Here is an 11,267-nt window from a genome sequence, read left to right on the forward strand (position 1 = left end):
GGTTTTAGTTACATAATGTAAGTTCCCTGAAAGAAACCTGTGGGAAATACCATTTGAAAAGAAGTATTTTGTTTCTCAGACCTGGTCTCTACTGTCTCCCCCTCCACCCACCTTAAGAGTCATATATCAAGGAGATCATGCCCCTTTGTTTTCTGTGTTCTAGGCTTGTTTCACTCAACATTATTTGTTCAAGTTCTGACCATTTCCCTGCCAATACCAATATTTCATCATTTCTAATCGCTATGTAATATTCCATTGTGTATAGGTACCACATTTTTGGATCCATTCATCTGTAGAGGGGCATCAGGATTGTTTCCATATTTTTGCTATTGTGAATTGTGCAGCGATAACCATGGAAATGCAGATGTCTTGTTGATATCCTGAGACCTGTTGTTCAGGATAGATGCCTAGGAGTGGTATGGCTGGGTCATAGGGGAAGTCTATGTTGAGCTTTTTTAGGAACCTCCATACTGTTCTCCAAAGTGGTTGTACTAACTTGCACTCCCACCAACAGTGGGGAAGGGTTCCTCTTTCCCCGCATCCACTCCAGCATTTGTTGTTGCCTGTGTTCAGAGTATAGGCCATTCTAACTGGAGTGAGGTGGTATCTCAGGGTTGTTTTTATTTGCACTTCCTTTACTGCCAGAGATGTTGAACATTTCCCCATATGTTTCTTTGCCATTTTTATTTCTTCTCTTGTGAAGTGTCTCTTTAGCTCCTTTGCCCATTTCATAATTGGTTTACTGGGCTTGGAGGGGGTTAGTTTTTTGAGTTCTCTGTAGATGATGGATATTAGGCCTTTGTCTTTTGCTGTGCTGGTAAAGATCCTTTCCCATATGGTTGGCTGCCTTTCTACTTTGGTCTCTATGTCTTTATCTGTGCAGAACCTTTTTATTTTGTAGTATTCCCATTTGTTGAGAAGCTCCCCTATCTGTTGTGCCCCTGTGACTTTATTCAGGAAGTTCCTTCTTGTGCCTATAAGTTCTAGCGTCTTTCCTACTCTGTCCTGCAGTAGTTTCATAGATTCAGGTCTGACGTTGAGATCCTAGGTCCATTTTGAGTTGATCTTGGTCCATAGTGATAGGCTAGGGACTACTTTGAGTTTTCTACATATGACTGCCCAGTTTTCCCAGCAACAGTAGTTTAAGAGGCTATGTTTTTTCCATTGTATGTCTTTAGATCCTTTGTCGAATATCAGCTGACTGTAAGAGTGCGGTTTTATTTCTGGGTCTTCAATTCTATTCCATTGGTCTTCAGGTCTGTTTTTATACCAATACCAGTCTATTTTTGTTATGATTGCTCTATAATAGAGCTTGAAGTTTGGTATTGTGATACCTCCTGCACTGCTTTTTTTTTAAAGTAGAATTGCTTTGGCTATTCCAGGTCTTTTGCTGTTCCATATGAATTTATGGGTTGCTTTCTCTATTTCAGTGAACAATGTAGCTGGGATTTGATGGGAATTGCACTGAATTTGTTTAACAATTTTGGCAATATGTCCATTTTCACTATATTGATTCTGCCTGCCCATGAACAAGGGAGGTCTTTCCATCTCCTTGTGTCATCTTTGATTTCCCTGTTTAGATTTTTATACTTCTCATTAAATAGGTCATTCACGTCTTTAGTTAGGTTGATCCCTAGGTAATTTATTCTTTTTTTTTTTTTTTTAGCTATTTTAAATGGTATTATTTCCACAATTTCCTTTTCTGTTTGTACATTGCTGCTGTATAGAAAAGGTACTGACTTTTGTGGATTGATTTTGTATCCTACTAATTTGCCAAAATGGTTTATTCGATGTAGGAGTTTGGGGACTGAGTTTTTTGGGTCCTTCAGATATAAGACCATGTCATCTGCTAATAGGGATAGTTTGATTTCTTCTTTGCCGATGGGGATCCCTTTGATGCCCTCCTCTTGCCTTATTGCTATGGGTAGGGATTCCAGCACTATGTTGAAAAGAAGTGGGGAGAGTGGGAAACCTTGTCTTGTTTCTGAGTTTAGGCGGAATGGTTTTAGTTTCTCTGCATTTAATACGGAATTAGCAGTTGTTCTGTTGTATATGGCTTTTATTGTTTTAAAGAATGTTCCATCTATTCCTGTTCTCTCCAGAGCTTTTAACAAGTATGGATGTTGTGTTTTGTCAAAGGCTTTTTGCGTATCGACTGAGATAACAATGTGATTCTTGGTTTTTAGCTCTGTTTATGTGATGAATTACATTAATAGATTTAAGGATCCTTGTGTCTATGGGATGAAGCATACTTGACCATGATGTATAATTTTCTTGATCAGGTTCTGGATTCTGTTAGCTAATATTTTATTGAGGAGCTTTTTGTCTGTGTTCATTAGTGATATTGGTTTGTAATTCCCTTTTTCTAGTTAGGTCTTTGCCTGGTTTGGGGATGAGTTTAATATTAGCTTCATTGAATGAGTTTGGAATTTCTCCCTGTGTTTCTATTTCACGGAAGAGTTTGAGGAGTATTGGTATTAGCTCCTCACTAAAGGTTTTATAGTATTCATTGGTGAATCCATCCTGGCCTGGGCTTTTCTTTGTTGGGAGGCTCTTGGTTACCCCCTGTATCTTGCTGTAAGTTATTGGTTTATTTATTTGATTTATTTCTTCTTGATTCAGTTTGGGCAGTTTATACTTCTCTATGTATTGATCCATTTCTGTAAAATTATTGTTCTTTATTGAGGAGAGGTTCTGGAAATAGTTCCTTGTGATTGTGTGAATATTGTGTGTATTTGTTGTAATTTTTCCAGTGGAGTTCCTGATCTTATAGATATGAGTCTCTACTCTTTTTTGTAAGTCTTGCAAGGGGTCTGTCAATTTTATTTACTTTCTCAAAGAACCAGCTTTTAGTTGTATTTATTTGTTGAATGGTCTTTCTATTTTCAATCAGATTTATCTCTTTTTTAATCATTATGAGCTCTCTCCTCCTAGTCATTTTAGATTTGATTATTTCTTGTTCCTCCAGGTGTTTTAGTTTCATCATGAGGTTATTCCCCTGGTCTGATCCCATTCTTTTAATGTGACTGCTGAGGGCAATGATCTTGTCCCTCAGCACTGTCTTCGCTGTATCCCATAAGATTATTTGTGATGTATTTTCATTGTTCTTGTGGCTTATGAATTTGTTAATTTCATCCTTAGTTTGTTCTGTGACCCAAGTGTTAGATAACAGTGAGGGGGTTTAGCCTCCAAGTATTTGTATAGCCTCTGTGGTATCCTTTGTTATTGAGGGTTACCTTGATTCCACTGTGATCAGATATTGTACATTGGATGACGTCAGTACTCTTGAATTTGCTGAGGTTCTTTGTGTGGGCTATGACATCTATTTTGGAGTATGTTCCGTGGGCTGCTGAGAAGAATGTGTATCGGGTCTCGGTGGGGTGACAGACTCTGTACAGATCTGTCAGATCCATTTGGGATATGGTATTACTTATGTCTTCGGCTCCCTTGCTAGTCCTCTGTGTGTTGGATCTGTCTCTTGGAGAGAGTGGAGTATTAAAGTCTCCCCCTATGACTGTGTTTGGGTCTATCTTATTCTGTAGTTTTGTGAGAATTTATTTGACATATGTAGGGCCTCTTGTTTGGTGAGTATAAATTTATCACCATGATGGCTTGATTCTGGATTTTTTCTTGTATTAAAATTTATTGTCCTTCTTTGTCTTTTTTGGTAGATTTTATTTTTGATAGGTGAATAAAATTCCATTTTATATATATATATATATATATATATATATATATACATGATATATATACACACACATATAATACACTTGAATTCAATTATATATAATATTAATATAATATATTGTAAGGTATTATTTATAGATACATATGTTATAATTATACATTATAGGTATATAATAAGTATAAAATGGAATTTTGTGATATTTATATTATAAATTATATATAGTAGATATATTTTAATATATATATGTATATATATCACATTGTCCTGACACTCTCATCCACTGAGGGGCATCTAGGCTGTTTGCACACCTGGGCTATGGTGCATAGCACAGCAATCAGCATGGCTGTGCAAGCTCACAGCCTGTGGGTTCTGTGTTTTTTATTTTTGTCAGTTGTGGGTCTACAACTCAGGGCCTGGGCTCTGTTCCTGAGCCTCTTTGTGCTCAAGGTTAGCACTCTACTACTTGCACCACAGCACTATTTCCAGTTTTTGAGTGGTTAATTGGAGATAAGAGTCTCACAGGGACTTTTCTGCCTGGGCTGGCTTCAAACCACGATTGTTAGAGTTTAGCCTTCTGAGCAGCTAGGACGACAGGCTTAAGTCACTGGCACCCAGCTGGCCTGAGATTTTGATACCTGCATGTAGACATTGCAAAGCTATTTCTCTCCTCATGCCAATTCGCAGATACATCTAAGCTGTTCTCATGAGCGCTGAGGACAGGAAGGGCCAGATCTCTTTGCGAATTCTTAAGCATACAGTACAGAATTATTAAGTGTGTGGGAGCCATGCAGAGTGTTAGATCTCCAGAACTTAGTCATTTGCATTAACTGAACAGTAATAGCTTTTGAACAGACTCTCCCTGCACATTCTTTCCTTTCCTCTCCCACAGAGACCACATGCTTCTTCCTGTTTTTAGGGCTTTCTATTTTATTTTTTATTTTTTTAGCTTTCCAGATACAAAAGCGAAATTTTGCAGTATCTTTTATTCTTTCTTTGTGAGCCTAGTTTGATCCACTTAGCACAATTTTCTTTACGTCCATCTACATTATCACAAACCGCGGGACTCCTTTTGAAGGGCTGAATAATATTCCCTTTCATGTAGATATCATTTGCCCAGCTATTGCTCTCAGAACTTTTCTCTAACTTTGGTGGTTGTGAATAATGCTTCCATGAATGTGAAGGAGGAGAATATCTCTTCATGACACTTCCTTTGTTTCTGTGGAATCTACACCCTAAAGTAGGATTGCTGGGTCCTATGGTATTTCCATTTTTAATTTTTTGAGGAACCCTGGGTAATTTAATACTTCAAGTACAAGAAGTAAGGTAGGTCTCTGTCTTTCTCTGTTGCTTTCTTCATTCACATTAAATAAAATTTTGGATCTTCGTGTGTGTGTGTGTGTGTGTGTGTGTGTGTGTGTGTGTGTGTGTGTGTGTACCTGAGCACTATCTCTTAACTTTTTTTACTCAAGACTTAGCGCTCTACCACTTGAGCCACAGCTTCATTTCCAGTTTTTATCCGGTTAATTGGAGATAAGAGTCTTGTGGACTTTGCTTCCCAGGCTGGCTTTGAATCACAGCCTCCTGAATAGCAGGAATTGCAGGCATGATGAGCACTGGCAGACAAAAGCAAAATGTAATTAAACAGGCTCAGTCATGGGTGTGTTCTTGGCTGGTCATCACCATAATCTCAGCTCTGGGTCTCCTGGGTTCTGAAGAAGTTGTTACTGCTCTCATCCATGAAAGGGAGCAATTGGGACCCCAAGTCATGATTCAAGATGCACCCTGGGTATTAAACACATCTATTGGGGGTTTTGTTTGGAGGGTTCATGATCATCGGTTTTAGGGCAAGGCTTTTCTGGTCCCTTTTTTCCTAAAAATGTCATGGCCAGCTCTGTCTGTTCTGGACTCCTGAGGGGCCAGCGAAGGTTGACTGAGAAAAGACTTTTCTGCAGGGTCATCCATGGCCACAGAATTGGTCCTTTGGGCTGTACTCCTGAAAAAAGTAACGAACTGCTGGAAATCTCCTTTTTGGTTGATTTTAATGAGAAGTCCAGCTTGTCTGAAATCAGGATGGCTACCCCTTCCATTTTGGTAGGTGTGTTTGCTTGGAAGATCTTGCACCATCCTTTCATTTGGAGCCTGTTTTTGTCCCTTGCTGTAAGATGGGTCTCTTGAAGACCACAGATAGCAACTTTTTGTTTATGGATCCACTCTGGCAGTCTACTAATCTTTATCGGAGAGTTAATACCATTTATATCAAAATATCTCTCACCTCCACTTGAGAGCTTGAACGTAGTTCTGTAATCTCCTATAGATCAATTATCAAGTCCCTGGATCCAGACACCAGTTGTTGGATCTGGGTAACTGCAACTGTAGTCAGGACAAGGGGGTGCAGAGGCGAGTGGAATTTATTTTAGGAGGGCCAGGTTTTATATAGGGTTAGAAATCAATTCACAACTTCAAGAGTAAAATTAATACAGAAAGATATCCATATCAATTCAAAAGTTGGGAATGTCGCTACTGCAAGGGATGTCACTAGGACAAAGGTTATCACTACTACAAAGGATGTCTCTCTACTACAAAGATCAAATCAGTCAATGCAGAACTCTATCACCTAGCTACTATTTCCTTAAGACTAATTATCTTAGACCATTGACTTCCCTATTTACTGTCAAAAGCTATGGCAGGAGCAGCTGTGCAAACAAGTCTCCCCAAGGTTGCTCGATACAGGGGGTGAGAGTCTCATGACAAATTGTCTTCCTTTGGCCAACACAGGAACATCTTTAATGAATATTTTTTCCCATAGGCCTATTAGTTTGCTAATAAGGCATCAAAATATCTGTGCCAAGGCTAGGTCTCCCACTGCTCAGAGAAATTATTCTCCCACAGGAAGGGTATACAAGAGGATCATAAATGAAAGAGACTAAGGTTCACATGGCATGTTGAAAATAATTACAACAGTGCTATAACACTTGTTTCCTTAACCTGTTGTTCATTCCACTTCACATCATCTTATGCGTTTATAAGGGCATAGATATTAGCCTCTTGTGATCCTCTGCTCTGACTAGCCTAAACCTGTGCCAATTATTCCCTCTGAGGAAAACCATAGAGTCCATTTTTCTTTGAGTCTGCCTCACTTCACTTAGTATAATTTTTTCCAAGTTCTTCCATTTCCTTATGACTGTGGCTATGACATTCTTTCTGATAGTGGCATAAAATTCCATTGTGTATATGTACCATATTTTCCTGATCCATTCGTCTACTGAAGGGCATCTAGGTTGGTTCCATATTTTACCCATGACAAATTGTACTGCGATGAACATTGTTGTGCTAGTCACTTTAGTATGTTCTTTTTTGTGGTCTTTCGGGTAGATGCCCAAAAGTGGGGCTACTGGGTTATAAGGGAGCCCTATGTTTAGACTTCCTGAAGAGTCTCCATACTGCATTCCAGAGTGGCTGAACCAGTTTACATTCCCACCAATAATGAAGTAGTGTTCCCTTTTGGTCACATCCCCTCCAACATTTGGTACTGTTTTTTTTTTTTTTCTTTTTCTTCGTAAAGGACATTCTTACTAGGTTGAGGTGGAATCTCAATGTTGTTTGATTTCCATTTATTTTATGGCCAGTGATGCAGAGCACTTTTTCATATGTCTCTTGCCCATTCTCATTTCCTCATCAGAGAAGTCTCTTTTTAAGTCCTTAGCTCACTTGTTGAGGGGGCTCTTGGTTCTTAGAAGTTTTGTTTTGCAGGAATTTAGTTTTTTCAGTTCTCAATATATTTTAGATATGAGGCCTTTGTCCATTGGAGGGCTGGTAAAGATCTTTTCCTGGTCTGTGGGCTTTCTGTTTATCTTTGAAGCTATGTCTTTTGCCTAGCAGAAGCTCTGGAGTTTGATGCAGTCCCATTTACCCAAGCTTTCTTTGATTTTTAGCATTTCTGGGCCTTTATTAAGGAAGTTTCATCCTGTTCCAAGGAGCCCAAGGGTTTCTCCTACTCGTTCTTGGAGTGTTTTCAGGCTGTTTTTATTTTGATGTCTTTGATGCTCATGTTTACTTGTTTATTTTTTGATGAATCATTTTAGATGTCCCGGAAATTGATGACATGATTAAGAGTTGCAAGAAAAGTCCAGAAGAATGGCTGTGTGAATTAGCAATCACCAAAAGCAACCCTGTGGATGAAAGTGAAAATAGTGAGAACTTTTCATTTGAGCTCTAAACACATGCCAGAGCTGCATAGGAATTGTAAGAAATGCTTAGTAATGAGGACTGAGGCATCCATTGCATATCAGAATATGGTTCTCCATTTTGAGCCTGAAGAGATGCATGCTGGATCCAGGCCTGGTGTCTCTCATGTAGATAAAAAATCTCTTAGCAACATGGAGAATTTGAATCAACGTTCAGAAATTCCCAGTGAGCAGCATTATTTCACAGATGGTGGAGAAGGGACGGTATTAACCTCAAAGACCATATTCTTTAAAAATAATTGTGCTTGTATGGGAGAAAATTATTATGAATGCAACAGATATGGAAAGTCTCTCAAACACATGTCAGCTCTAAGAACACATAATAGAATACATATTACTGAGAAAACTTATGAATGTAATATATGTGAAAATTCCTTCAGGAGCAAGAAAATTCTTAGAAGACATAACAAAATTGACTCAGGTGAGAGATCTAATATATGTAACAAATATGGAAAATCTTTCAGGTTGAGGACAATTTTAAATGCACATAATAGAATTCACACAGGTGGGAAACCATACGAATGTGACCAATGTGGGAAGTCCTTCACCTGGAAAACTCAACTCAGTATTCATCAGGTAACTCATACAGGAGAGAAACCTTACAAATGTTATTGGACTGTATTTCACCCAGTAGACATATCTTAGTATTCATCAATGAACACAAGAGAAATCATGTGATCATAACGAGCGTGGAAAGTTTTTAACCCAGAAGTCATATCTCAGTGCACAGAAGCGAGTTCAAACAAGTGAAAAACTTTATGTAATTAATGCGGAAAATCACTCACCTGGAAGTCACACCTTACTTTTCATGAAAACACACACACATGAGAGAAACTTTATTGATGTAACACATGTGGGAAGTTTTCACCCAGAAATCCTGTCTTCCTGTTCATCAGTGAGTATATACATAAGAGAAATCTTAGGAATGCAGCACATTTGGAACGTCCTTCAGGGTCACGTCATCCTTAAGGAAAAATAACAGAATTCACACAGGTGAGGAATCATATCAGTGTAACCAGTGTCGGAAGTCTTTCATCTGGAAAACACACCTGTGCAAAAGAAGTTTAGCGAGGAGTGTAACAACTACTTTAAGAAACGCTTCATAATTACTCACCAACAAAACATAGGAACACATAAAACAATTTGTGAATGCATTGAAAAGGAAGAAAATATTACTACAGATTACACTAGGGATGAACGTTGAATACAATCAGATAAATAAAATACACCCGTTAGTAATAAAACAGCCATGGCATACTGTCTCTTATTGAGTGTGCAACGATCAACAAACTCATACACAAAAAGAATGATGGCTCTGGACACCGGAATAGAAAGGCACAAGAGCTGCATGTTCAATGATTCCACTGCTTCATATTTGGAAATGGAAGATGAGAAATGTTCTAGGTGCATTGAAGACCTGCGAGCCCAAAATAAACATGTACTACCAGTTTTCTTCTGAATACAGAACATCTTTTGGTGCTGTATAATTTTTGAGTTCCAAGTTCTAAAATAATAGCTTTTTTGTGTGCTATCCTTTGGTTTGAATTCAGGCCCTGAGCACTGTCCTGGGCTTCTTATTGCTTAAGACTAGCACTCTATCACTTGAGCCACAGCACCGCTTTTGTTTTATATATATATATATATATATATATATATATATATATATATATATATATATATATATGTGGTACTGAGGAATTGAACTCAGCCCTTTATGCATGCTAGGCAAGTACAAACTACCACTAGGCCACATTCACAGCCCCTAAAACCACAGCTTTTACTGATTTGGTCCACCAACATTATCAACCCAGTAACCAATGAAGCTCGACCCTGACACACCTCTCATTGTAGCTATTCTGGAGTCTGTGGGCTGAGTATTTAGGTTTAGAATCAGTCCATACAGAAAATTCCACAAGACTATTTGCAATTAAGCAGCAAAAAGACAGAAGAGGAGCTGTGGTCCAAGTATTAAAGCACCAGACTTGACTAGAAAAAACAAAGACCAACAGTAAGATAAACTTAGAAATCAGACTACTCAGTAAATTTTTAATTTGTCATTGAAATCAGTTATTTTAGAATATGTCTCTTTGAAAAGTGTTACATTTGATTTTAGATAATCTCTTGTTTATTGTGTACTTAAAATAAAGGTAATCTTAATGGCAAAAAAAAAAGAAATGATAAAATAATGGCATTCACAGGGAAATGGTCAGATCTTGAATGAATAATGTTGAGTGACTCAAGCCTAGAGCACAGAGCTCAGATCATGTCTGTAAAATAACAAACTTCTCTTCAAATGGCTACATGTTTTGGTCAGCAACATTACATCATGTCTCTAAAACCAAACAATTACTAAATAAATTTTAAAAGGTCTAGGATAGCCCTGCCAGGAGCACAATAGCTCAACAGCTACATACATGTGATTATATAAGATGAGGCTAAGCAAAATATACTAAGAGATGGAAACAGGAGGATTTTACTGTTTTCATTATGTTTAGGTGAATTTCCTTTAACTTACCCCTTGTGTTCACTGTATATGATTTTGGTACACTGGATATTGTAAATATGCTTATCTGAACTAGGAAAGAGAAAGAAAAATGAAGAAAGGTGTAACAAATATGACAAGAAATGCACTTACTCCCTTATTATGTAACTGTACCCTCTCTGTACATCACCTTATCAATATAAATTTAAAAACAATAAGAGCATGATGCTCTGAGTTCAAGCCCCAGTGCTGGAAATAAATTAATGAACAAATAACTAAAACCAAACCCTGAAGCCAGTGAATAAGGAGATCTGTAGTTTTGAGCACCCACATCCCCTGCCGTGTCCCCTCTGCACAGCAATCACGAAAATGGCAAAGTAGTTGATGTGCAGCATTCTGGTGCTGTTTTACAAAGCCAGAGGATAGTGGGTGCTCACAGCAGCATCTTTCCTAAGACAGTTCCCCCAAAATGATGGAGGAGGCAATGGAGAGTTTAGTGCACTGACTGCCAATTCTATAACCAGGCAAAAATTCAATAATTCACCAAGTAAGTATTAATATCTTTCAGTGCAGAAGAACAGAAAAGAATTTACCCCTGAGTGACAGCTGAAAATTTCCCTTTCACATAGATCAAGGAACTGATCCATGTTAGGGACTGGTTAAGCCACGTACTTTGCTTACAGTGGTATGAATGTAATAAGCTGCACTCCACAGGGCTACCAAAATCCCTGTGCTCTGAGCCCAGCTCTTGGTTTGTTACTCTGTTTTGTTTGGAGGAGGAAGGGGAATGTTTTTCCTCACACCTTGAAGAACAAAATATCAACCTTCACCTAATGGGTTTTCCCCACTCATT

The sequence above is a fragment of the Perognathus longimembris genome, chromosome 18, assembly GCF_023159225.1.
Source record: "Perognathus longimembris pacificus isolate PPM17 chromosome 18, ASM2315922v1, whole genome shotgun sequence".
NCBI classification, from domain to species: Eukaryota; Metazoa; Chordata; class Mammalia; order Rodentia; family Heteromyidae; genus Perognathus; species Perognathus longimembris.